Raw genomic sequence first — 26124 nt, forward strand, 5'->3', positions numbered from 1 at the left:
GATTATAATAAGGGCTAGGAAAGGGGAAAGGTATTGTGTTATGCTTGAATACTGGCATGTTTATAGTACGTATGTGTCTTATTTAGTGGTACTGTTAGAGATAGCATGCATCATAATATAATGTGCATGGTTGGAGTTGGGGCAGAGATAGTGCTAGGGTTACTCATGTGTACTAATCCTAAACCTAGCCCTACCCATGACCCTGTCCCTGATCTTACATGTTATGTTGCTGAGCAGACATTGTATCTGAGGTTTTTAGGTCAAGGTTACTTATATCACAGTTTTGTGTGTTTTACATATAGCAGAAAAATAATATGTCTACTGACATTCTAGGAGGAGCAGTATATATCAAAACAGAGACTGGGATTCTCAGAGGGCATGTTACAATTAGCATGCTCCAGGGAGTAAATAGAGAACAGGACCACTAAACAGAGAGTGATGACCTGAAAACCCTTGAAAGGAGTTCCTGTGCGCAGGCCTAAGCTCATACTAAGTGTTAGGAGGTAGGCAATTTGTTGGACTACTCTGAGGCTAGGAGAATTACTTACATTCCCTGATCTAAGTAGAAGCAGAAGTAACAGCCATGTTGTCTGAAAGCTATTACATAAATATATATATATGGATGTAAAGAAGGAAGCAGTAAACTGTTCTCTTACACAGGCAATGAACTGTGCTAAAACTGTAAGCACTGCATGTTATATTGGTCAAAGTTTGTAAACTTGCAGTGACTACATTTTTAGCTTATTCTTTGTTTTCCCAAAATCCTGAACAGAATGTTTTCTTTTCACTGAGTTTGATGCAGAAATCTGCAGCATTTTCTGTTTGTGTACATTCTAATATACTGAGACTATAAACTGTTGGTCTCATTTATTTAATAAACCTGTTCTTAAACTCAAAAAATGCACTTTGTGACTGACTTAATTTTTAGAACTCAATGAACTTGTTACACTGTATAGGTACATAGATCTATCCATATGTATATCTACATCTTTATCAATCTTTACTTATATATATATATATATATATATATATATATATACATATATATATATTATATTATTATATTTAATTGCATTTTATACATGTTATTCTGGGTTCACCAAAGGACATGCTATATTTCCATCTATTGGCTTTGGGATAGAAAATGAATAGCATATGGTGTTTATAGTTTTTAGTGATGTATTATATATATATATATATATACATATACATATACATATATATATATATATATATATATATATATATATATATATATATATATATATATATATATATATATATATATATATATATATATATATATATATAAATTATAGAAGTTTTAATAAGGAAAGCTGCCTGCCTTTTGTAAAGTTCTTTGAAAGCTTTTAGGTATGTGTATCTACGTATCTTTATAGTATCTGTTAGCATATATACATGTGTACATCATCATTATTGATGAATTGCTATTGCCTGATTGGATAATTAGTTAATGATATATATATATATATATATATATATATATATATATATAGAGAGAGAGAGAGAGAGCAGCTCTAGAGTTCTTATTTAAGTCTGACGATGCGTCTATGCAAGGTGCAAAAGCGCTCACCACACTGTATTTTTATGTGTTTTTTAGTTTTATTTAATAAAGTTCATAGTACCCGGACCATGTTTGTATCTCATTGTTGCTTCATCATTTCATAGTGACTTCAGTTTTGTCAGCCTTTTGTGCTTCAGTCTTTTTCAGTTTCAATATTTCTCACTTTTGGTCTTTTGTCTGTCAGTCTTATGATGCTTAGTTCATTCTGGGTACATTTTTTTAATATCTCCAAATCTTTTGGGTTTCTAATACCATATCTGGAATGGATTCCATTACTAAGTCAAAGTATGATTAATGTTTATGAAATTAGTATCAATCTTTTTAATGTTAGGCAGAAGTGCTCTTTGCAGCACCTGCAATGTACTCAGTGATGACTCCATCTGCAATTAGTATGGAGTTACATGTATCGGCATATCTAAGTATGATTGTAAATTCTTTTTTATAAGCCGCATTGCTCCTACTAGTATTGGAACGGTCTGGGTATCCTTCTTCTACACTTCCCTCATTTCTGCCTGCAAAACCTGCTATTTTATTACTTTATATATCTCCGTACATAAGAGACTGGGTGTAGCAATTTCAATAATCAGAGCTACTTTTGTCTTCTTTTCTTGGATTACTATATCTGGTTTTCTTGCATCTATTTTTTGAACTGTTGGTAATGGGTGATCCCTTATGCAGTATGCCCCGGTATGGTGCAGCAGTTTGGGAGAGGTTAGAGACCTAAAGCAAAAGCTCAAAACCTGCTATGGATATTAGCACTTCAAATTAACTGTCTCTTCTGAGGAGAAAACATAGGGCTAGAGGACTCACACCCCTTGTGAAATCTATCGTGCAAACATGCAAATGAGAAAAGGCTAAGTGTTCAAGGAAGGGGAATGGACAAAAAATGAAAATTTAAAAATGAGAAAAAAAAATCATCTGATTTTGGATGGATGTGAATGTTCCATAATTGCCTTTGTGGATCACTTGGTGCTCTATGTAGAAGTTAATAACTTCATATTAAAATGTTTTGCCTTGATACAGAGCTGCCTCAGTAATGTCACCTGTATATGGCTACTATAAAGTCTATTCTCTCAGTAATTTAAAAGTAATAAAACAATGAAATGGTATAAATAGATTTACCATGGTAAGAGATGCATGATATTATAAACGTGGAAGTAATTTTCAGTAAAGTAAAAATGTGTTATTGCAGTATCAATGCCTAATCGCTGCAACCAAAGGAACTTCCACCTGTGAAGTCATCATTCCCAGACTTAGACTTGAATCCTTGTTCACACCTACAGTAGTAATTCCCATTGGTGTTCATGCAGATGGAATGTTTACCACAAATTTCTTTCATCTCCTGGCACACATCTATATCTGCATTTCCCAAAACAGAATATCAAGGTTACGTAAAAACATAATGTTGCAACAAGTAACAGCGATATACATTTATTTATTTGCTGCACATCACACGAGAATTTAAATCTCCCACTAGTGTAGTAATCTGTTGTCTTGTGTACATGAAACCCTAACAAAGACATTCGCCTACAGACTATTTAATAGGCAGAAAATACATTTCCAGTTTAATTTTGAAAGTACTTTCCTTTCAGTCTTATTTAAGTAATACCCAGTGCTGTAAAGCACATGGCTGGTGCATAGGACAACATACCTTCTTTGTGCTCTTTGGGCCCATCCCTCATTCCCCCAGTTGAAGTCATACCTTCAGCTGTAAGGTTAGCCCTGCACAAAACATAATCAAACTGTTGCCATGGTCCCCTTGCAGTCAAAAACAAAACAAAATTATTAAATTTAAAGGAAACAGTTAAAAAAAAAAACAAATCCTCAAATGAGTCATAAGTATCAGCTTTCACAGCAACCTAACTTTGCAGAAAGCATGTTTTTCTCCCTTGGGATGCCATCTTCTTCCAGGTCAGTCTTTCATCTCCTGTCCCATGTAATTCTATCTCATCTTCTTTTTTGTGCCTACAAACTCAGGTGTTGTCTTCCCATCTCACATCTTTTCTAAGAGAATGAGGTCAAGCTCCTTGACCCTTTCTTCAAATGCCATTCCACTCATTCCCCTCATATTCCCTTTCATGTCAAGATACATGATGGGTAGATTAACTAGTAGTTAGTATCTTACTCTTACAACTACAATCTCTATGTCAAGATACATGACGGTTAGATTAATTAATAGTTAGTATCTTACATGATGGTTAGATTAAATAGTAGTATTTTATGCTTACAGCTACATTCTCTATGTCAAGATACATGATGGGTAGATTAACTAGTAGTTAGTATCTTACTCTTACAACTACAATCTCTATGTCAAGATACATGATGGGTAGATTAACTAGTAGTTAGTATCTTACATGATGGTTAGATTAAATAGTAGTATTTTATGCTTACAGCTTCATTCTCTGTGTCACGATACATGATGGTTAGATTAACTAGTAGTTAGTATCTTACTCTTACAACTACAATCTCTCTCTTTGGATTTTGTCATGGTGCTTGTTATTTTTTTCAGTTTGGTGGAAGAATCGGTATTTTAATTATTTCTAATTCTCAAATTGGGATATATTATGCTTGTAGTATATAGTCTGCTTTTACTGTAATGCAATTGTACACAAAACAAATGACTTAGAAGAATATGGGTTTTGTTATTGTCATAGCCAGCATAATATGGACAAAAGAGGATATCCTGCTCTGGGAATGATATTAAAATGAATTTCAAGTTTAAACACATTCAAATGGTTTCCAGTTTGAACTATTATGTAAAATGCATTTAAATGAATTCCAAGAGATCTTCAATTAGTACAGGGAAACCTGACATAAAACAATTCTTGTATATGTCAAGCAGTCTTTCCGTTAATATACTACTACTGAAACAAACTATGCCAGATAGACAGCTCCAAAACCACCCAGAAATTTATTGTTGTTAGCGCTTTCGTTCATCCACAATACACAATGAACTTCATCAGACATTACCCAAAATTCTTCACAATATATTAGCCTGCCCATTATACAATTAAAAATGCAATTATTTAAAAAAAACACTCCTTTAAAATCCCAATACAGCTTGTATAAAAAACTCCACAGTCTATAAAATGCAAGACAACTTCCACCTTATATTAGAATACATGACAAACACAGTAACATGATTTAAATAATAGAAAAATATGTTTTTCTTCTTTAAATACATATTACAACATTACAAAGCAAGTTGAACTGAAAAAGTAAAAAATATGGGAAAAAGTGTTCCCTCTTAGCAGTTACATTGTTAGCACAGGGAAGATAAACAATTCCTAGAGTTTTACAACTAAATTTTCCTTTTATTTTATGTCATATTCTGAATATTAAACTCATTCCCAACTTTTATATATTTACAATAGCTACATCGTCCACACTTTTTCATACCCCATTGTCCATTATTTGTTGGATTATTATTTTCCAAGAGGCTTTTTAGGTTAAGGCCTCTTTTATATATAATATGTGGCCTTTCACCTAAGCTCCTAAGTGTGACACTGTCCTCAGTAATAAATGACCAATGTTAATTAAGATGTTCCTTATTTCAGGGGCGTCTATAGAAAAGGTCATAAGAAAACTCAAATTGAATCCAGAGTCTGTATTTGGGTCCTTCCTAAAACTATTTTGTGGAATAATAACCAACTCTTCATCCCTATGTCCCTTCCAGAGTATGGGTTTAAAATGTCCAATATTTCTTTTTCTACTAAATTCATCCATCAGTTGTTCAAATAGCTGTAAAGGGTATCCTCTTCTCATGAACATGATTTAAAGTTATCACATTCTAGATAGAAATTGATATCTGAGGAAACCATTCTGGCAGCTCTCACCAGTTGTCCTTTGATAACCGCCTTCTTCTAATGGAATGGGTGGCTATTCTGGAAGTGCAAGAAGGAGTTAGAATAGGTAGGCTTTCTATATATTCGGACTGCATATCTATTATTTAACCTATCTTTTTCTAGTAATACATCAAGAAAGTTAATAGATTCTGTATCAAATTGAAAGGTGAACTGTAAAAAAATTAGTTAAACCTGTGATTTCTTCAACAAAATTTTTAGCTGTATCAAATGACCCCTTCCAAATAAAAAAACATATCATCTTGGTACCAAGTGGCCTTTTCCTTAAAGTTAGAATTTTGGAAAAGAAATTCCCTTTCCCAATATGCCATGACACAGTTAGCAAAGCTGCCCCTACAAGGGGAACCCATAGCTACACCAGTTGTTTGCAAAAAATATTCTTTATTAAGTAACATGAAATTGTACAATAGTACCAATTCAAGGGGGGTCTCGACTAGCTTGATCTCTCTGTCGTCAGCCAGGAAAATTTTATTGTAAAACTATAGGAATTGTTTTTCTTGTCCTGTGCCAACAATGTAACTGCTATTACACTGGCAAAACTGAGCGGGCATTTAAACAATGAGTTTATGAACCCCAATACCATATAAGTAAAAAAAAAACTGTTACTAATGTATTAGCGAGACATGTATTAAGTAACCCCACACATAAGTTCAAATTTACTATAATTGAGCAGGTCAACAAGAATATAAGAGATGGCCCTTGGGAATTAAGATTGGAAGAATATGAATTGTTATGGCCGCTTAGGACTAATGCCTATGCTCCACCTGGGCTCAACGAATATTGTTCTATTAAATGTATTTTGAAGTTAAAATCTTTGGAAAGGTAATATAAGAGGGAACACTTTTTCTCATATTTTTTACTTTTTCCGTTCAACTTGCTTTATAATGTTGTAATATGTATTTGAAGAAGAAAACATTATTTTTCTATTATTTAAATCATGTTACTGTGTTTGTCATGTATTCTAATATAAGGTGGAAGTTGTCTTGCATTTTCTAGGATATACAGTTTTTATACAAGCTGTATTTGGATTTTAAAGGAATGTTTCTTTTAAATAATTGTATTTTTAATTGCATAATTGGCAGGCTAATATATTGTGAATAATTTTGGGCAATGCTGTCTGATGAAGTTCATTGTGTATTGTGGATGAATGAAAGTGCTAACTACAATAAATTTATGGGTGTTTTTGGAGATGTCTATCTGGCATCATTTGTTTTACTAGTTGGTTAAACGTTTGTTAATATATTATTACTAGATAGACTAATAAAAGATGCTTCAGCAAAAACCTATCTCAGGTTGATAATGCTGCCTTGATATCTGCTTTATTACACTGTGTGAAAGCAGAGACTGGACAGCTGTAGAAATGAAAGTACTTACGGCAACATGATATACAGATAAAACAAATGAAAGTGATGGTTTGGGGTAAAAGGGAAGCAAACCAAGGCATGCTAGTCCTTCCTCATTAAGAAGTAAAAACCGACTCACCTGCTGGCACTGCTAACCTTTTCCCATGGCTCTAAATCCTATGTAAGGACTTAATACCCCTCTCCATTTATAATTTTGGCTTAACTCAAAATATCATGCCTGATATTTTGAAAACAGTTGATCTTAAACTACTTCCCAAAAAACGAACCCATTCCATACCACTGACTTCCTTCCCATCAACATTCTTCTCACAGTTGTTAAAATCCTTGAAAAATGAATTGACAATCAACTCACCCATTACATCTTCGAATATTATCTGCTATCATCAGAAGACCATGTATTTTATGCTGGTAAGAGATCTTGTATAGCACTCTGGATACCTAATGATAACGTCCTCCTGGCTATGGTTATTAGACTCCTCACTTGAACCATTTTTATTGACCTGACCAAAGCTTTTGATCTGGTTGACCATGACATTCTGTTAAATCACATAACTGGCACTGGAATTATCCAAGATACAGCTCCATGGTTTAAAAATGATCTTTCCATTTGGCAATTCTCTGCTCAGTTTCAGAGCACCCTCTCTGCTTTCAAACCTCTCCTTAAAGGGGTCCCTCTGGGCTTGATTCTTGGTCTCCTTCTTCTCTTCCATTTTTATTAATAAAGCCACCACTTGACTTCCCTTATCTCTCTCTCTTACTTTATATTGATGACATAGTCTTATTTCACTCAAACTTGACGTCCTCAGCCATACAACACCTGCAAGCCAGCTTCCTTTCTCATATGCCTTAATAACAAAAAGCGAATTCTGAACACTTCCAAAATGAAAACAGTGCTGTTTAGTACCTCCCTTAAATGGCAGAAAAGCTCTCAATAACTTCTTATCCATGACCATCTTGACAGCCCCACCGATCAAGTCATCACCTCCAAATATCTTAGTATATGCTTTGATTCCATGCTGAACTTTCAGTTTCATCTAAAACAAATATGGAAGAAACTAAATGCAAAGGCATTCTATTATCATAGCTTGAATATGTGCTTCCAATGGCAAAACAAAATGCACTAAAACTTGTATGGTTAACTATTACATTGACTCATTTAGAAAAATTATTAATGCAAATATAGATTCAAAAATCTGGTTTGATCTTTTATCACCATTTATAGTCACAAAGAACTTTCCATATAAATATATATAGAAATTATTAATTCCTGGGAACAGAAAGGATTTGTTTGTTGGCTCCAATATATCAAATAACTAAATGTTTTAGATATGCAAGTAGTAAAAACAACATACAAAATTCCACAACAGGAGTGGCTAAATTTATAGAATATTCTGTCATATTTGCAAGATTTAAGTAGAATAATTAATGATTCATTTAAAGAAATACCTAAATTTATGCAATACATATATGAAATCATATATAATGACTTTGACATAGGAAACAGTATTTCAAAATTTTACAAAATATTGATAAACTATAAAACAACACCCAAAACCTCATAGTGGAAATATATAACAAAAGGGCACTCAATACAGTTAACTGAAGATATTAAAACAAAATCTTATTATCAATAAAATATACATCCTTTACACAATACTGGAAAGTTTTTAATTTGAAATGTTTGCACAGAGCATCCTTAACCCAGACAGAATCAGTAAAATGAGTTCTTCCATAAAAGGAATATGTTGGAGATGGGAGCAAGTACACAATGCAGATTGGAACCACATTTTCATTGATTGTGCTAAAATTAAGCCATTTTGTAATGTTATTAATAACTTTCTACAAGCTTTATTTAATGAATAATTTTATTTAACTAAAGCTCTTGTATTATTAAATGTGAACGGAGGTCTTCATTTGAATAGGTCAAGCATGTATCTAGTATGGACTATACTTGCAATTTCAATGAAGTGTATAACAAGAAGATGGACTGCAAACACAATACCAACCTTGGAAGACTTCTACAGCCTACTGAAGACCACAGCATTATTGGAAATTAAAATTAAAGAACTAAAAATTTATCCAAAGCCATTTATCAACAACCCTTGGGGAAAAGTCTTATTGTTGATTGACACTATACAATAATTGATCAGACACTCTGATAATGGATTGGACATACTTATAAAGTAACGGTATACATTAAGATCTGTTATAGTGTCAGGCTAATGTAAATAGTGTACATAGTTATTTAAGATGTTATGTATAAATACTATGGAATTCATTCAAATGTATTTGAAAAATAAAAAAAAATTTGAGAAAAAAAAAAAAAATGTGCCTACCTTGGATCCTAACTCTACAAGCTCCTCAAAGAACACTCCCATCCTTTCCTTGTCTCCAACCTCTTTACATGACCCCTTTACCCAGTTACAATCTAACAAGTTTTACCACTCTGGTGCACTTCTTTAATGTCTAGAACTAGATGTCATTGCAATAACCATGCCTTTTCCATCCTAGGCTCTAACCCCTGGGAATCCCTCACTACTATTCTTAAAGAACTCACCTTGTACTCATCATTTTGAGCTCACTTTAAAGATCATCTCAAGTACGAGTCAGTTTGCAAATGCCTTCCCTCTGGATGCATTACCTTATCCTCCACTATCCCTTTCACCCATCAGGCACCTTTGTCTTCCTCACATTATTTCTCTACACTAATACATGACATCTATTCCGCATGGTAGATATTATATATAGTTAATTTCTGTGTCCCCCTTGCTTCACTTTTGCTACCTTTTACACTTTGTAAATCTATCCTTTTACTGTTTCACTCTCTTCTTCATCTTCTTCTTCTCTTCCTATTGTCATCTGTAATGTGTACTTTATTATCATTTCTGTTACTAATTCATTGTTATCTTCACACATTTTATTTGTCGTCACAATACATCTTGTTAACTTGCATTTCTACTGCCATTTAAATTACTCTGGGCTGAGGCTGAAATAAGTCCACTTGGAACAGTGCTCCACCCTGATAAGACTTAAAGACAAAGTGGATAACTTGGCAAACCATGTCTACCACTCCATTCCCAAAATTAATTTGGATTACAGAAAGCATGCCCAGCTGTAACATAATATTTCTTAATTCAACCTGATGGCTTCCCATAAGTCTTTAGTTCCAATACCAAGACAGTTGACTGCCTAGTATACTCTAGGACAGAATTTTTATTATATTGTACTCTAAGGACTCTGAGCATGATTGCATTGTTGAAGTTATGTGGTTCAGTGAAGCTTTATATGACAAAGTGCCATGCATCCCTGCTATTACTCTGTTTGTTTCACTAAATCATGATTCCTGTTGGTACCTTAGGCATAAATTAGCAAAATTCTCTGGAACACTTGATTTATAATGATTATGCAGATTAGGGTTTCCAATGCACACGCACATTTTTGAATGTTAAACTAGTTATGGACAGAAATGGCAGAATCAGGGAGAGTTTTTTTCTTTATTAATATTACTGTAACTCATTTTAAAAGATAACACTAGAAGAGATTTTGTTTTCAGAACAATATGATGTAAGAAAGTTGCCTGTCATTGTTTAGCGACTGTAATGTCATTGCTTGTTGATTTACAAAGAAATGAGAAGTTTTATGAGGGACATTCTAGGTAGATTACTCAGTTACTTGCTGTCAATAAATTATGCAAGTATGATCATTCTAGCCACTCTACAGCAGTTTAGCTGCTGGGCGTGTTTCCTTTAAGATATGTTGGTTTCACAAGGGGCATGCTGACTGGGTTGCCCAGTCAGCATACAGGTTTTTGAATAATAATGACTATTTTTTGTATAATGCTGTTTTGCTATATTGTTTTAAGAGACTCATACTGTGCTCCATTTTGGGTGAGTACCCTATTTCACTAGTGCAGGAATGTTGAATGCTATAGCTGTTCTTATTGCTTCTCATCACTTTTTATATTTTGGGGACTGTGTGTACTTTACATCTCCAGACTCTGCACACACTTTTGCATGTTCTGCAAACATTTTTGTTATTGTACTTGCTTCAGTGTATTAGTGACATTATGAAAAACATTTTGAAGCAACACTCAAGACAAATGGTAATGAAATCTTGCTTGGCTGCCTTGGTATCATCTGCACGTCCACCGTCATATGGACATGCTGTTTACATAGTAAATTGTTTCTGGGTCTGTGTTTAGTATGCATTTTGGTGGAAAAGGAACTAGTAAACATGCTACATTATTACTCTCTTTGTCCCTGCACTGTTTATCACCTCATTCAGCTAGACTTTGGCACTGTTTGGAGTCTGTTTCTGTTGAAGGACTTGTGTTTTTTTGTCCTTTTTTACATACTATTCAGAAATATTTCTAAAGCTAGTCTTATGGACTTTGCACATTGTTTAAGAACACTAATAACATTTGTATAGTGTTATATTCTATTTATGTATTTTATTTATTGTATGGTAAAAATAGATGGACTTCTGCACTTGAGTACGCTTCCTTAGAATGACACTACAAAATATGTTAACATATTTGTTTATGTATCAGTGTGTTAGACAATCTTACCTGCACTTTAGTTTTCTGTGCTTTGGAAAAAATTGAAGATGGAGATTAACTGTGTAGTTATGACACTTACAAGATAACTTTTTGGCATCTTTTAATAGAAAGTGCCCACAGAAATCTAATGTGTGAATAAGAAACTGACTGACCAGCAAACAGACACCCAACACTAGAAGATTAAGATCTGATGAGTTCTCAGAGGACTCAAAGCAATTGGGACATACAGTAACTATTCCCACACTAATGTAACCTTTAGAACTTTCCAATTTACATGCCTCCTCCTAAGAAACTCCCATGACACATAGTAACACAATTAGGTTGGGTTGTGCAGCTTATAAAGCATAGTATATACCTATGAACCTATGAAATTATGACTGTCCTTTGCTAATGAAGAGTTCATACTTCTCAGTGTCCTTGCAACACAACATTGTGGCATTCAGAGAAACTTCTATACCACTCAAAGTGTCACGTTAGATGTTTGATTGTTATTGCACCTTACAAATATGAATGGTGACTGGCTAAGTCTCATCTAAGGAAATTTCAGCAGATTTTTCCATTTAAGAAAGGAAAGCTGATTCAAAGCAAATAGTCTGTTGAATTATATTCCTTTAAATCAGAACAGCAAATAAATAATGTTTTCTTTCTGGCTGTGACTTATGCTGCAAACTTGGATGTTTTCTTTACTCCAGATGAAGGTGTGGTCTCTATTGTGTACCTCACTGTCCAAAGCCATTTTAACAGAATGCCCTATTAAAGTTCATTGTGCTCTTGTCTTTTCATCTTAGCTATCATTTCATTTCACTGTAGAAACTACTGACAGAGGACAGAATTTGATAGTCCTTTTGGAAAATAAATCTCATGATTTCTAACATTATTTCCAGTGAAAAAAAATTTGAAGAATATTGATGTTTTCCATGCATCCCATGTGATATCTAACTTAAGCCTTCAGTCTGGTTTATTAATGTCTTGCTTCCAAGTTCAAAAGGTCATTGGTATATACTAAGCTTACAGCCAGGGAGGCTAAGAAGTGGCTTATCCATGTTACCCTCTGTTGATGGGAGATGAATGGTTATTCCCCCCGCCACCCATTTAGTAGTTATTTTTTCCCATATCTCAAGAGAGCATTTATCTCCCATCCATACTGCTTTAGACTGGTTCTAACAGTTGCCACAGAAATACTTGTATGGCATATGTGTGAATGAATTAAATTTCAGGAGTGCTAAATGTGCGAATGAGGATAAGAGTAGTTTGGGGAAAGTTAAGTAATATAAATATATATTGAATGTGTGAGTGCTTGCATGTTAATGTAGAATAAGAGGAAGTGAAGGACAAAGATTTAGTGGTGCGGGAGAAACACATGAGTAAGGTGGCATGGGGAGACAACCTTAGTCCTACAGCTGCCACTAACCCAACACTGCACATTACCTTACAAAAACATTTGTCTGACAGTGCCAGTATTTAGATAAAGTAGGTCTGTATGTATCATTAGGTGTATCAATATTTATATACTAAAACATATGCTCATATTGTTCTATTGCCAGAACTGTATAGCTTTTTATTCTTACACCATTGTGAAAAATATTTTTGTGTCATTTGTAAACTCTTTTATATTTTTTCAGTTGTACTGATTGTGGAGCTTTTCTCCCCAGGCCGCCACTGAAAAAGGGCTTGTTAGCTTAGTTGGACTATCCCGGTCAACAAATATAAAATAAAATAAATGAATAAATATCTCTATCTGTCTATCCATCCATGTATATATAGCTATATATATATATATATATATATATATATATATATATATGTATGTATATATGTGTTCTACTATTCCTTATGTAATCCACTGCTTGATATGAAATGGACGATAGTCTGCATTAAGGACGTGTAACAAAAGCAAGAACAAAACAAAATAACAGAGTGATGTGTCTTTCAGTTAGTAAGCCTATTGGTAGATCAGTGGCACATATTATTTCTGGAAATGAACAGTGTAGCAGCCCTACGTGAGTTACTTCTCCTAAAACTGTACAACAGTTTGGACTTCCAGACTATTTTTTCTTTGTAATGCATCACAGCAAATAAAGATCTATATACTAGAATGAATTATTTTTGTGGTCTCCTGTCACAGCAAATATATATAATGTGTTCTCCATGTAAATATCAATATTCGCCTCTTTTGCTTCTCTTCACTCAGTTCTCTAGGTGAAGTTCTTGCCATCCACTTCTTGAATGCATAATAATTTGGTTATGATAGGAGACCTGATCAGAATCCACTACACTGCTGTCGCTGTCATAGCATGGAATTAATGACTCCCATCAGAAAGCACACTCACTAAATGACTGCACCACCACCTAAAAGTAATCATTTCATAAGATGAACAAACATTCAATAAGGACACTTTGAAGTAAAAACCAAGCACTGAACCAACGCGGCTGGGCAAAAACCTCTGTTTATTAAACAAAATAGAAAGTAATAAAAAGTGAATGCTTTCACGATAACACTATCGCTTCTTCAGACTAATAAACAAATAAAAAGACATGAGTTTAAAAAGAAAGCTATCAGCTATCCTATGCAAATCTGATGAAATAATAAAAGGTACACACTAACAATGCAACAATTGTTATAAATGCAAAAATACTAAGTTAAAACAACATTAATGTTTAAGCGGGTGTGCTTTCAAGAAAGGTTGAAGGCTAGAAATAACATTTAAAACAGGCAGTTTCTTTGCATTCAAGAGCAAGATCCATTTCTGTTCAGTCCTTTCTGTTTTGTTAGATGTATCACCCCCTCTAATACTAACATCCAAAACCTGGAGTACAAAGAACTTAAAAGTCTTCTGAGCCATGCAAACCAATGTGTTGTGCTAAGGTATTTGTGTCTTTTTGATTCCTAATGTCCTTATAGTGTTCGAGAATCCTGTCCTTCAGTGGTTTGTTAGTTTTGCCTATGTAGAAGGCATGACAGACCTTGCAACTTCCAAAATAAACAATATTTGGAATTCTGCAGTCAGCATAAAAATCAAGTTCGATTTTAAAGTTAACATGAGTGAACCTCTGCTATCTCTAAAAAAACAAAAAAACAAAAAAATCTTGCTTTTTTCCCACTTTTCTGAGATTTAAAAAAGTTCAGTTACAGGCTCACTGTTCTTGAACTGTTTGTAAGTTTCTGTGAGGCCATTTTTTGCTTGGGCTAAAGGGAAGTCTCTCTGTTGATCAGTGGCAGTGAAAAACATTGAGCAGCCTGCCTGCCCCTGTGGGAGTGGTTACTGACTTGAAACTGTAGTTTTATTGGCCATTTTGGGTCAATTCCAAAACTCCTTCATCTTCCTCTCTTAAAACCTGGTTGCCTCATGGTTTTGGCATCTTTTCAGGCTTGTTGGCTGTTGGTGAAGCACCCACCAAGAGGAGAAAATGCTGAGAGAAGAAAGGAGCCACTTTTGAGATTTTAAGTATTTTTCCTCTGTTTATTTGCTAAGTTTTTCTGCATAGCCGCCTATTTTGAGCATTTTCTGGCTTGTTAAACTTGATTTCTGCATTAGTAACTGTATTTAGAGCACAACCTAGAGCTGTTTACTGAATTTCCTGTTTGCACTTATTTTTAAAATCATTTTTTCTCAAAACTTGCATTTTATCTGTCTTTGGCCTAGCACTCTTGTGTGGGGTCATTTACTGCACTGTTATAACTTGTTGATACTTGTGAACCTCTGCTATCAAAACAAAAAAACAAAAAATCTTGCTTTTTTCCCACTTTTCTGAGATTTAAAAAGTTCAGTTACAGGCTTGCTGTTCTTGAACTGTTTGTAAGTTTCTGTGAGGTCATTTTTTGCTTGGGCTAAAGGGAAGTCTCTCTGTTGATCAGTGGCAGTGAAAAACATTGAGCAGCCTGCCTGCCCCTGTGGGAGTGGTTACTGACTTGAAACTGTAGTTTTATTGGCCATTTTGGGTCAATTCCAAAACTCATTCATCTTCCTCTCTTAAAATCCTCTTTTGCGCATTTTTGTGCGTTTTTGTGCATAGCGCAACAGCGGGCAGCACCGCCTAATTGGGTTTAAAGTATTCCTGGCTCCACAAAGTCTACTCTTCACTTTTTCCCTTAGAACTGCTCTATCTCTCAATTTAAACACCATATTATCATTCTAAGGCCCTTCACTGGTCCAATTAAGTAATCCTACAAGTTAGCACTATTAAACCATAAGCACTACTTACTCTTATACTCTCTTCGATTACCCTGTCCTCTATTGGTCCGTCTTAAATTCAGTTTCCCTATATTACTCTAGCATGTCCAAAGGTCAGTCAATGGTTTCCTTTCCAGTCCAGCTGGTGAATCTGGGAATTTTGAGACAATGTTACAACTGTCTCATGTACACGGACAACCCTCTCCTCCTCCAAACAGGTTCAAATATATGTGAGAGATGCAACTATTTAGCCAAACTGGAGGCTGAGCTCTCTCATCTCAAAACTGGTGTAACCAGTCAGGAGGAGAAGGTAACCTCACACAACACAATTCCAGTGTCACATAGTCCCACCACATCAGCGAACCAAACACATAAATACACAAAAACATACTCGGAGGCTCTAAATAAAAATCTACCTAAGCAACAGAGACCTCCAAAGCAGACATCCAAGCAAACGCTACCTCAAAGCAAAACACACACAACACATAACCCACAAAGACAGCGTGCCAAGCACCCATAGCCCTTAAGGCTGAATAACACACCTGATACTCTTGTAATAGGTGACTCTATTGTCAGACACACTGACGTCCCACTCACCAGGCTGAATAAAGAGAAGGTCACGGTGAGCTGCCTGTCGGGTGCTAGGATCCGCCACATAACGCAAGCACTCAGGTCACTCCAAAGCAAATACAAATATGACTCAGTTATTGTACATGCTGGTGTGAATGACCTGAGATGTACCTCCCTGGGCTACATGAAAAGAGACATAGAAGAGCTCTCTGATCATGTAGCCCAGGCTGGTATGACCCTGACCTTGAGCAACATCTTACCCTCACCTAGAATGATGCCACAGTACAAAGACAAAATGATCGATTTTAACAATTGGCTAAAATTTTGGTGTCATTCAAAGGGGATCCAGTGTCTGTCAGCCTGGGATGACATGCTCGACAAGCCACGTTGCTTCGCTAGGGACAGCTTGCACCTGTCACCACTGGGCTTTTGGATATTGGCAACGGCTCTTGCCACCCCCATAGTGCCTTTTTTAGGCAAGGCTCAAAAGTCAAACCCACCCCCGTAGACAGCACAAGGAACAAGAAACTAAGGGTAATGCTGCTAAACACCAGAAGTCTTAACCTCAAGATGCACGTACTCGAAGCTCTCCTCTGTATGGAGAACATCGATATCTGTGCAGTGACAGAAACCTGGTTCAAGGCTCCAGAGAACACCCCAGCACTACCAGGCTATACCTCATATCATGCTTTTCGGTCCCAAAACCCGGACCGAACCACAAAAGGAGGGGGAGTTTCCATATTTATCAAGGATATCCACACCTCCAGGTTAGTGGCATTGCACAAAGTATCGGAGACCATCCATGTGCAACTAACAGTGGGCAAGACTGCTTTTCGTTTATAGCATCCTACAGACCACCCTCTCAAAGTCAGGAATCCCACTCGGCTTTCCTGAAAACATTGGAGAACATGAAGATCTCTCCGAACACCATTATATTGGGTGACTTCAACTACCCAAACATTGACTGGGAGCACTACTTAAGCCCCAGCACCTTAGCCCAAAGGTTCCTGGAAATTATAAACTCAAATGCTATGGAACAACTAGTCACCACTCCCACAAGAGGGGACAACATATTAGACCTGATCATTACCAACATGGGGACTCTATGCTCCACACCAGAAGTATATCCCTCATTGGTAAGATCAGACCATAAATTAATTTCACTGGATGTCCACATCCCAACCCCACCCCAGCCCAGAAAACCACAGTGAAAAACTTCTCAAAAGTGAACTTCTCACTTCTCAAAACCAAAGTAGAATCCTTCAAGGCCCCAGGGCCAGTGGAAACTACAGCCCAAACTGCAGAATCCTATATAAACGCATTCTACGGACATCTCCAGGAATGCATGGATCATGCTACCCCAAACAAAACCAAGACCCAATCATCCAAAGGCAGGCGTCCAGTCTGGTGGACCCCCTGCCATAAATAAACTGTACAACAGAAGGAGGAAGCTACTACATGATAGAGCAAAATCCCTAATAGGGAAGGCATCTCTGATCAGTACTAGCAAAAAATTACAATCCCTCATAAAATCCTCCAAGGCCAGCTTCGAGAGAAAAATTGCACAGGACACCAAAGACAATCAAGGCTTTTTTCAGATATGTTAGAAACCTGGGATGCAACTCCCAGACTTGTTCTGAGTTGATTCTAAATGACAAAAAATACACTGAACCCACAGACATCGCCAATATCCTGGCAGACAGGTTCAGTGCAAACTTCTCCCCCCCCTCCCCCCCAAAAGAGCAAGTACCTATCCCAGCAGAAGGCTGCCTCCCAAACATCTCTGATGCTCAGGTGAAGGCTGCCCACTCCAAAGCAAAAAACACTGCTTCCATGGGACCAGATGGCGTCCCAGGTTGCATCCTACATGAACTCCAAGAGGAACTAATCCCTCAAATAAAACAGCTATAAAATCTTAGCCTCACTACAGGATATGTGCCCACAGAATGGCGTACAGCAACAGTGGTCCCACTCCACAAAGGTGGAGCCTCTACGGACCCTGGAAACTATCGCCCCATAAGCCTGACTAGCTTAGTCTGCAAGGCTATGGAGAGGATCATTATGGAGCTCATAAACAAAGACATTGGGGACCTACAGACACTAGATCCTACCCAGTTCGGCTTTGTCAAGGGCAGATCCTGCCTTTTGAACCTGGTTGACTTCTTCAAAACAGTCACCAAAGCCATAGATGAAGGGAAGGTAGTCCACACAGCCTATCTGGACCTTGCAAAGGCATTTGACACAATACCCCACTCGGGCATCATAGATAAGCTATCCAGCTTAAATATAAACCCCTATGTCACAAGATGGGTCACAAACTGGCTCAAAGACAGAACCCACAGAGTGAGAGTTGCTGGAGCCATGTCACACTCGAAACCGGTCACAAGTGGCATCCCACAGGGTTCTGTCCTGGGACCACTCTTGCTCGGTATATACTTTTCCGAGGTATAGGCAAACGTGGGAGGACTATGGCTCACCAAGTTCACAGATGACTGCAAACTGGGTGCCATAATCAACTCTCCAGCTGACACAAACATCTTTCTAAAAGGTCTCACAGAGACAGATAACTGGTGCCAGCACCATGGTTTAAAGCTAAATGCCAAAAAATGTATAGTCATACCCTTTGGCAAAAACAATGTGCCCACAAATTACCACATAGGTGGAAACCCATTAAGTACAGAGAAAGTTATTAGGGACCTGGGGACCCAAGTTGATAGCAATCTCTCCTTTGAAAACCGCATTGCCAAAGTGGTTAGAAAGACCTTCTACATAGCCCACCTCATCACGAAGGGTTTCACATCTAGCTCAAGAGAGGTAATCGTGCCCCTTTATTCATCCCTCATCAGGCCCATCATAGAATACAATCCCCTTTTGGGATGTACCTTACCCGACGCCTGCAGCAATTAGAAAGACCCCAAAAGTATCTCACCAAGAGGATCAAGGGTCTCAAACAGATGCCATATGCTGCTCCTTTAAAAAAACTCCAGCTCTACTCAGTTGCATACCGCCTACTTCGAGGCGATCTATGCCTGACATACAAAGCTATGTCAAATCCAGAATTAATGGACATGCTCCACCTCAGTAAATCTAAATCCCTTAGAGCCACACTCGAGGGACTTGAACCTCAGCACAGAAATAAATAGAACTTGCTGGAGGGACAGGTTCATAACCCAGAGGCTCCCTTCGCTCTGGAATAGAATTCCAGTTCATGTGAGGCAGAGCACCTCACTGAATCTCTTCAAGAAGAATCTCGATAGGTGGATGGGGGATCATAGGTTTGTCCCAGGGAGTACTCCTGTGTCACTATTAGACAGAGGCACAGTAAACTAAACCTTAAAAAGGGCACAGTATACTCAAATCAAGGGGTGGCATAAGCCATACAGAATCGGGCTAGGCTTATAATTGCCCCAGGGCAGATAGCCTAATATGAACCTATGAACCTATGAGGATGTATGTAAGTTGAGCTCATAAGTATATACTTGCAGGCTGAGCAAGATCTGCAGGAAAAAGTCCCATGCCTGGTAGACTGAGGCCCTTTGATACAGAGTTGTGATTTATAGCGCAAATGTTTCTACAAGGACTTATTGTTTTTTAAAACAAAATGGGGTATATTATCTGCAGTCCCTTTCAGTTCATCTATTGTGTGTAGGATATTCCAATTCTGTTTAATGACCTCGCAATACTTAATGATGTCACAAGAATTAGGTAGACAGACTCTAAAAGTATCTCTCACAGCTACATTTGCTTGTGGAGCATCAGGTAGAGTATGGTTGTCAAAATAGGCTCTACATTTCCCTTCCTTTTCTTCTCATGCAGCATGAATTTGAGAATCAATCGCTGCCTCTTTGTAGCCTCTATATAGAAAGTCACGCTTGAGAGAGTCAAGTGCTAAACCCAACTGAATGTTATCATTGCATAATCTCATTGCTCTGTAAATCTGCCCTTTTAAAACATTCTGGGTAACATGCTTAGGATGCATGCTATTTTTATGCAGGAAGTTGTTCTTCCTAGTGGGTTTTCTGTAGACACTAGTGTACATACTATTAAGGTCTCCTCTGTTGATCTTAACATCTAAGAACTCCATTTCTACAGCAGAATATTTACAGGTAAATGTTAAGAAACCAGTGGTGCCATGCAAGCAGTTGATAAATTCATTCAACAGTTCTGATGAGCCAAGCCAAAGCAAAAACATATTGTCCACAAAACGTACATACCAGGCTATGTTCTCTTCATAAACATTGTTTTGTAACAGACAGGATTTCTCCCATTGCACTAATGCAAGGTTGGCATAGCTTTGGCACAGACTGTGCTCATAACCAGGCCAACCTTCTGTAAGAAGAACTCATTCTCGAACACAAAAACATCATTTTCAAGTACAAACTCAAATAGTGTACAGAGCAAATTCATCTCCTGTCATTCAAAAAAGTTCTGACATTCTCTACTCCCTAATCATTGGGAATCACTGCAAATAGTGATTCTATGTCGAGAGTAGCAAACAAATAATCTTTAGACAAAGTAGATACTTTACCAAACAGTTTAGATAAAAAGGACTTAGTGTCTTTTAGGACTGTGTCACATTCATCTAGAAGTGGATGTAAGTTTTTTTTCAACAAAAAATTGATAGTGGCTCTGTGCTGCAACCCTTACCAGAAACAATTGGTCTCATAGGTGGGCACTCCAAGTTCTTATGTATTTTAGGAAGCCTATATATCGTAGGAATGAGGGGGGTGTTCAACATTAAAATAATTAAAATAATTAAACAAACTCTCAGAAATGAAGCCTGTCATGAGTAAATCAAACAGCATAAAGGAAACGTTTTCCATAATTCATGTAACTGTGATCACTAGTTGTTATATAATTCGATGGCTGAATTATAATTAATACATATGCCAGCCTTACTATTTTGACATTAAATTGCAGATTTGCTCTGAGAACCTAAGATCACAGGGTGCTGCTAGTAAAGCACACTGCACTGTTGTTCACTCTTACTTAAGGAATAATGTATTTCATGCCCATGAAAAAAAAGAAATTCTGCCCTCTCATTTTCTTGCAGCACATAACCACATCTGTTAAGCACAAGGTCGAGAGTAGCAAACAAATAATCTTTAGACAAAGTAGATACTTTACCAAACAGTTTAGATAAAAAGGAGTTAGTGTCTTTTAAGACTGTGTCACATTCATCTAGAAGTAGATGTAAGTTTTTTTTTCAACAAAAATTGATAGTAGCTCTGTGCTGCAACCCTTACCAGAAACAATTGGTCTCATAGGTGGGCACTCCAAGTTCTTATGTATTTTAGGAAGCCTATATATCGTAGGAATGAGGGGGATGTTCAACATTAAAATAATTAAACAAACTCTCAGAAATGAAGCCTGTCATGAGTAAATCAAACAGCATAAAGGAAACTTTTTCCATAATTCATGTAACTGTAATCACTAGTTGTTATATAATTCGATGGCTGAATTATAATTAATACTTATGCCAGCCTTACTATTTTGACATTAAATTGCAGATGCTGCTAGTAAAGCACACTGCACTGTTGTTCACTCTTACTTAAGGAATAATGTATTTCAAGCCCATGAAAAAAAAGAAATTCTGCCCTCTCATTTTCTTGCAGCACATAACCACATCTGTTAAGCACAAGGTACTCAGTAATATGAACTTGAACCTTGGAATGCTAAGATAAATGTATTTGCCTGAATCTATGTCAGATGAGCAAGTTTTCAGAAACTCAAAATTCATATGGATGAGACCATATGATCAAGTTTCTGAAAACTTAAACATAAAAAAATCTACTTTTTTATGTTTATTTAGAGGGGCAAGCCCCTATTCACCCCCACACCCCCTGCAAATTAAATATACCAACTTGTGAGATCGCACTACAGTGAAAAAAGTGTAAATTTCCTGATCCTCCCTGTACTGTGATCTCCATTCCGGAGCTTTGAGTTTTCAAAAACTTGATCCTATGGTCTCGAACATATGAATTTTGAGTTTCTGAAAACTCGATCAACTGATAGGGATCCATTTGCCCACCTTTTTGTGTGTAATAATTTAGTTTTATTTAAATTCTACTATTTTGTACGGGAAGCGGGGGAGCTGTTATTAAACAATGTTGCTGAAAATCAATCCATGAAAAATATTTTGTAAAGTTAGTTTGGTCAAATATCACACTGAAAACATAAAAGGTTAGTGAGTCAGCTGACTTACTGTCATACTTGCAGAACTTATTGACCTCGGAGTTAAAATGGAGTCTCATTTGGGAGTTAAACATAAGGGTTTTGGTTGGGGTATAGGTAGGGTTTAAGTTGAAGGTTAAAGCTGTGGTTATAGTCAGGTGTATAGTGACTTCTGAGTTAGGTTTTGTAAAGTTAGATAAGAGTTGCAATCTACATAGGGGTTATGTTGCAGTGTTTGTGGCTAGGCATCTAGAAACTTTTGTTTTTGCCCATAACTCCAGTGCATTGTCATTCAGCATGTTTTTAGGCAAACAGGATTGTGATGTCAGCACTTTTCAGATACATAGCATCAGTGAAGTTTTATTCAGAAGTATGGTTTTCAATGAACTAGCAGATTTTCTTCACATGCTGTAGTGAGAAAGATGAATGTAGATTGATCTTGGAGTAGAGCTCAGTTTGTATGTTGCTTACAGTAGAAACACTACAATATATTTACATGACTCTGTTAAAAAAATAAGAACAAATAAACTGTATGACATATTAATTCCAATACAAATTTCTGCAGTTATGACAATTTAAAATTACAGAAATTCTTATACCTAATTTACCCTGTATTAAGATATGGTTGAATCAAAGACAGACAAGTGGAACCCCATGAATATGGTTTATTTGGAAAAATGTTTGGCAGATTATCTTAAGAGGCTTTAGAATATAAACTACTATTAGTCTTCATTCTGTTATCTCTTGTTTAATGCTCCTTGTCTCTCTAATTACAAAGTGTGCGACTGCAAGGAAATCACTTAAACTGCCAGTGCTACTATATTTTTCCCGAAATTTACTATTTTCTCTAGGACTAACCTGGCTCATAAAAAATACTAATAAAAAATAGCTTTTAACACAATACATTACAGAAAGATGACGGTATGAGTCAGTTGGAATTGGGCTTAGATCAAAATGGGAAGCAGTCGGCAAACTAGATGTCTAAGAATAGTGCAGTCTGGAGAGCAGAAAGGATAACAGTTCAGTAAAGTGACATATCCTGTTTAATTCTGTATGTTAATGATACTTGATGGTGGAAAAGCATGAATAACCCATTAAATATTGGCATCACGAACAGAGCTAGTGTCAACACTTTGAGGGGTTATTCGGGGAAATATGCATATGAAGAAGATGGAAGGGCGAGGACCTGAATGTCATTAAAAAAGTGATGGATGAAGTAATACAAGTGAAAGGATACCGGTGATGTTCAGGAAGATATTAAGATATGCATCTGTTGAAACTCCATAAATGTAGGTTTTATTATTTTATTGAAGTTATCATTGCTGCATCTAGAGTTATGCATCCAGCCCTAAACATCAAAAGAGTTCAGGAGATTAGTAAGGTACAATTAGTGCTAATATTATTTCTAAAATGGTATAAGAAATGGAGAGGTTAAGTTATTAAGGTAAATTTAGAAACCTTGGCATTTAGAGAATGGAAACAAAAAACTGGAAGAGGGTTTAATTATCTGCACTGCACTGTCAAGGGATGGATTTCAAGAGATGCTACATTTAGATAGAATAGAAAACAAATGTTTGGTGATAGGTGGTGATTTGGTCTTGGCTTAAGAGTAAGAAGATGGATCAGTTGCATACTCTTATAGGGATTGTAGAACATACCTCTCAACTGTCCAGATTTTCAGACAATGTCCAGATTTTTGCCTCATAGTTTTGGTCTGATCCTCATAAAATTTGTGGTTTTCTAGTTTTCTGTGGCAAATCAGTGAGGGCTGACTCCACTAAGTAATGATATGCATTTGATTTTCAGTCTTCATATCACTCAGAAAACATACAGTAATACAAGACCTTTTATTCTAGCAAACAACAAAGTTTAAAAGAGCACTATTTAAAATTTGTCTCTATTTTGGGGGCTTTGTCCCCCCATTATTTTTGGTTGTACCCAGAATTTTTGTGCTGAGGTTGAGAGCTATGCTGTAGAATGAAATAACTCAAGGAGAGTGCCATGGCTGAATGTGAGAAATGGAAAATAATAAGAAAGAGAGATCACAGGTACTGTGATAATGTTACCAGGTCAAGCATCAAGGAGGGGTTACAATCCCAAACCCTATTCCATCAATAACTTTTTTTATGTTGAGTTCTATTTATGCAAACACACAACCAAATGTACAGTGAAGATGTGTTAAAGCCACTACACCTTTTCTCGCGGTATAACATGTGCAATCAGTCTTCCATGACAAATCTCCTGCAAATGTGTTAATATTCATGCCAGATCTAAACATTTTTTTCCTTAAGATGGCTGATGCATTTTATGGATTATGCATTCATATGAGTGATTCCTACTGCCAATTCTTGCCCACTGTAGTTTACCATTTTGTTTACATGTTAGCTGGAAACATGTTTCCTTCAGGTGTCAGATATATTTTAGTTTAAATTGTATCTCACGGTTCATTGAGATTGTCTGGCAGTTGGCTTATAGGATTAAGGAACTGTTAATGAGTTGGTTCCAGAGGTGCAGAGTTTGATTCCCTCAACCTCCATTGCCTAACCGTCTAACTATAAGCAAGCCACCTAACCAGACACCACTGCCAGGTTGAGTCTAAAAGCAATCCATGGAGATCAGTGCTCTACAGAGAAAAACAAATACAAATAAAAAAAATGTTTCCTGTAACAGTTTGTTAGGTCTGACTGTATTTCCATTTTGCATATACATAACTTAATTTCTACAATATGGTGGTGTATTTAATAGCCTCAGATTAGTTTCAGTTGTTTTATAGATACACGGGGATACTAGTATTAAATGCCTTTCTTTTTATACATTTGCAATGAGTGGTATAGACAGATGTAATATGAATACTCATCTAAAATAATGCTATAAAAATATTTGCTGGGATGCTTGTACAGGTGTCTTTACAAATCTTCACTGCCTGTTATGTGGTGGGCAATGTTAGTAACATTTATAATGGGGATTTTCATAATTAAACCTGTCTTTGCTTACACGTGCACTGTCCGCTGTGTTCATATGATATTTAAGCTTGGTTTTGTGTGATGAACTGAAGCACATGATTTCATTTGTATTATTCATGTAAGTGTTTATTTAGTGGTAAGACTGATTTTGTGAGATGAATGGAAGCACATTATTTGATTTGGATTATTCATATAAGTGTTTATTTAGTGGTGTTCTTTTTTAGTGCATTTCAGTTCAATATTCTGTGTTCAACATACCTCTCTCAACCTCTTTGCACAAGAAATCAGGACAAAGCCTAAAATAGTGGAGGACAAAGGCCTCAAAACAGGGACAGATCTTAAATATTGCTTTTATAAACAGAAAGCTGCTAGAATAACAGGATTTGTATTAGCATCCATTTCCTAAAGATATGAAGTCTGAAACTTAAATGTATGTCATTATTTAGTGACTTCAGTCCTCAGTGATTTACCAGAAGACCACAAACTGTATGAGAAAAAGACAAAACATGTGAGGCAAAAATATGGACATTTTGCAAAAAAATCTGTACAAATGAAAGGTATGGTGTTCAGAGATAAATGATTTAGAAAAGTTGTCTCTATGAATAATTCTAACTCATGTTGTTTAACCTGGTAAAGTACTAAAAAAAAATTATCTCACTTTTTGCTGAAGATTATATTTTGATTCTAAAATACATTACAGAAAGAAATAAGTTAATATTTTAATGAATTTGTATTTTTTATTTACTGTATCATCTCTGTAATAGAACTACCATTATTTGCACTTCATATATAAGAAAGTAAAATGCTATTTTTTTATTTGTATTTTTTTGTCAGTATCTTTTGATGATGACAATGCTAGACAGTTTTCCTATCAA

General features: G+C 36.2%; 1 protein-coding gene across 1 annotated transcript in view; it reads right to left on the bottom strand.

Annotated features, from left to right (window-relative positions):
* Window positions 1–26124, bottom strand: part of LOC122810730 (latent-transforming growth factor beta-binding protein 1-like) — a 573718-nt gene that overhangs the window by 547223 nt on the left and 371 nt on the right. The window lies entirely within an intron of this gene.

The sequence above is a fragment of the Protopterus annectens genome, chromosome 9.part0, assembly GCF_019279795.1.
Source record: "Protopterus annectens isolate FY-2018-M chromosome 9.part0, PAN1.0, whole genome shotgun sequence".
In the NCBI taxonomy this organism is placed as follows: Eukaryota; Metazoa; Chordata; order Ceratodontiformes; family Protopteridae; genus Protopterus; species Protopterus annectens.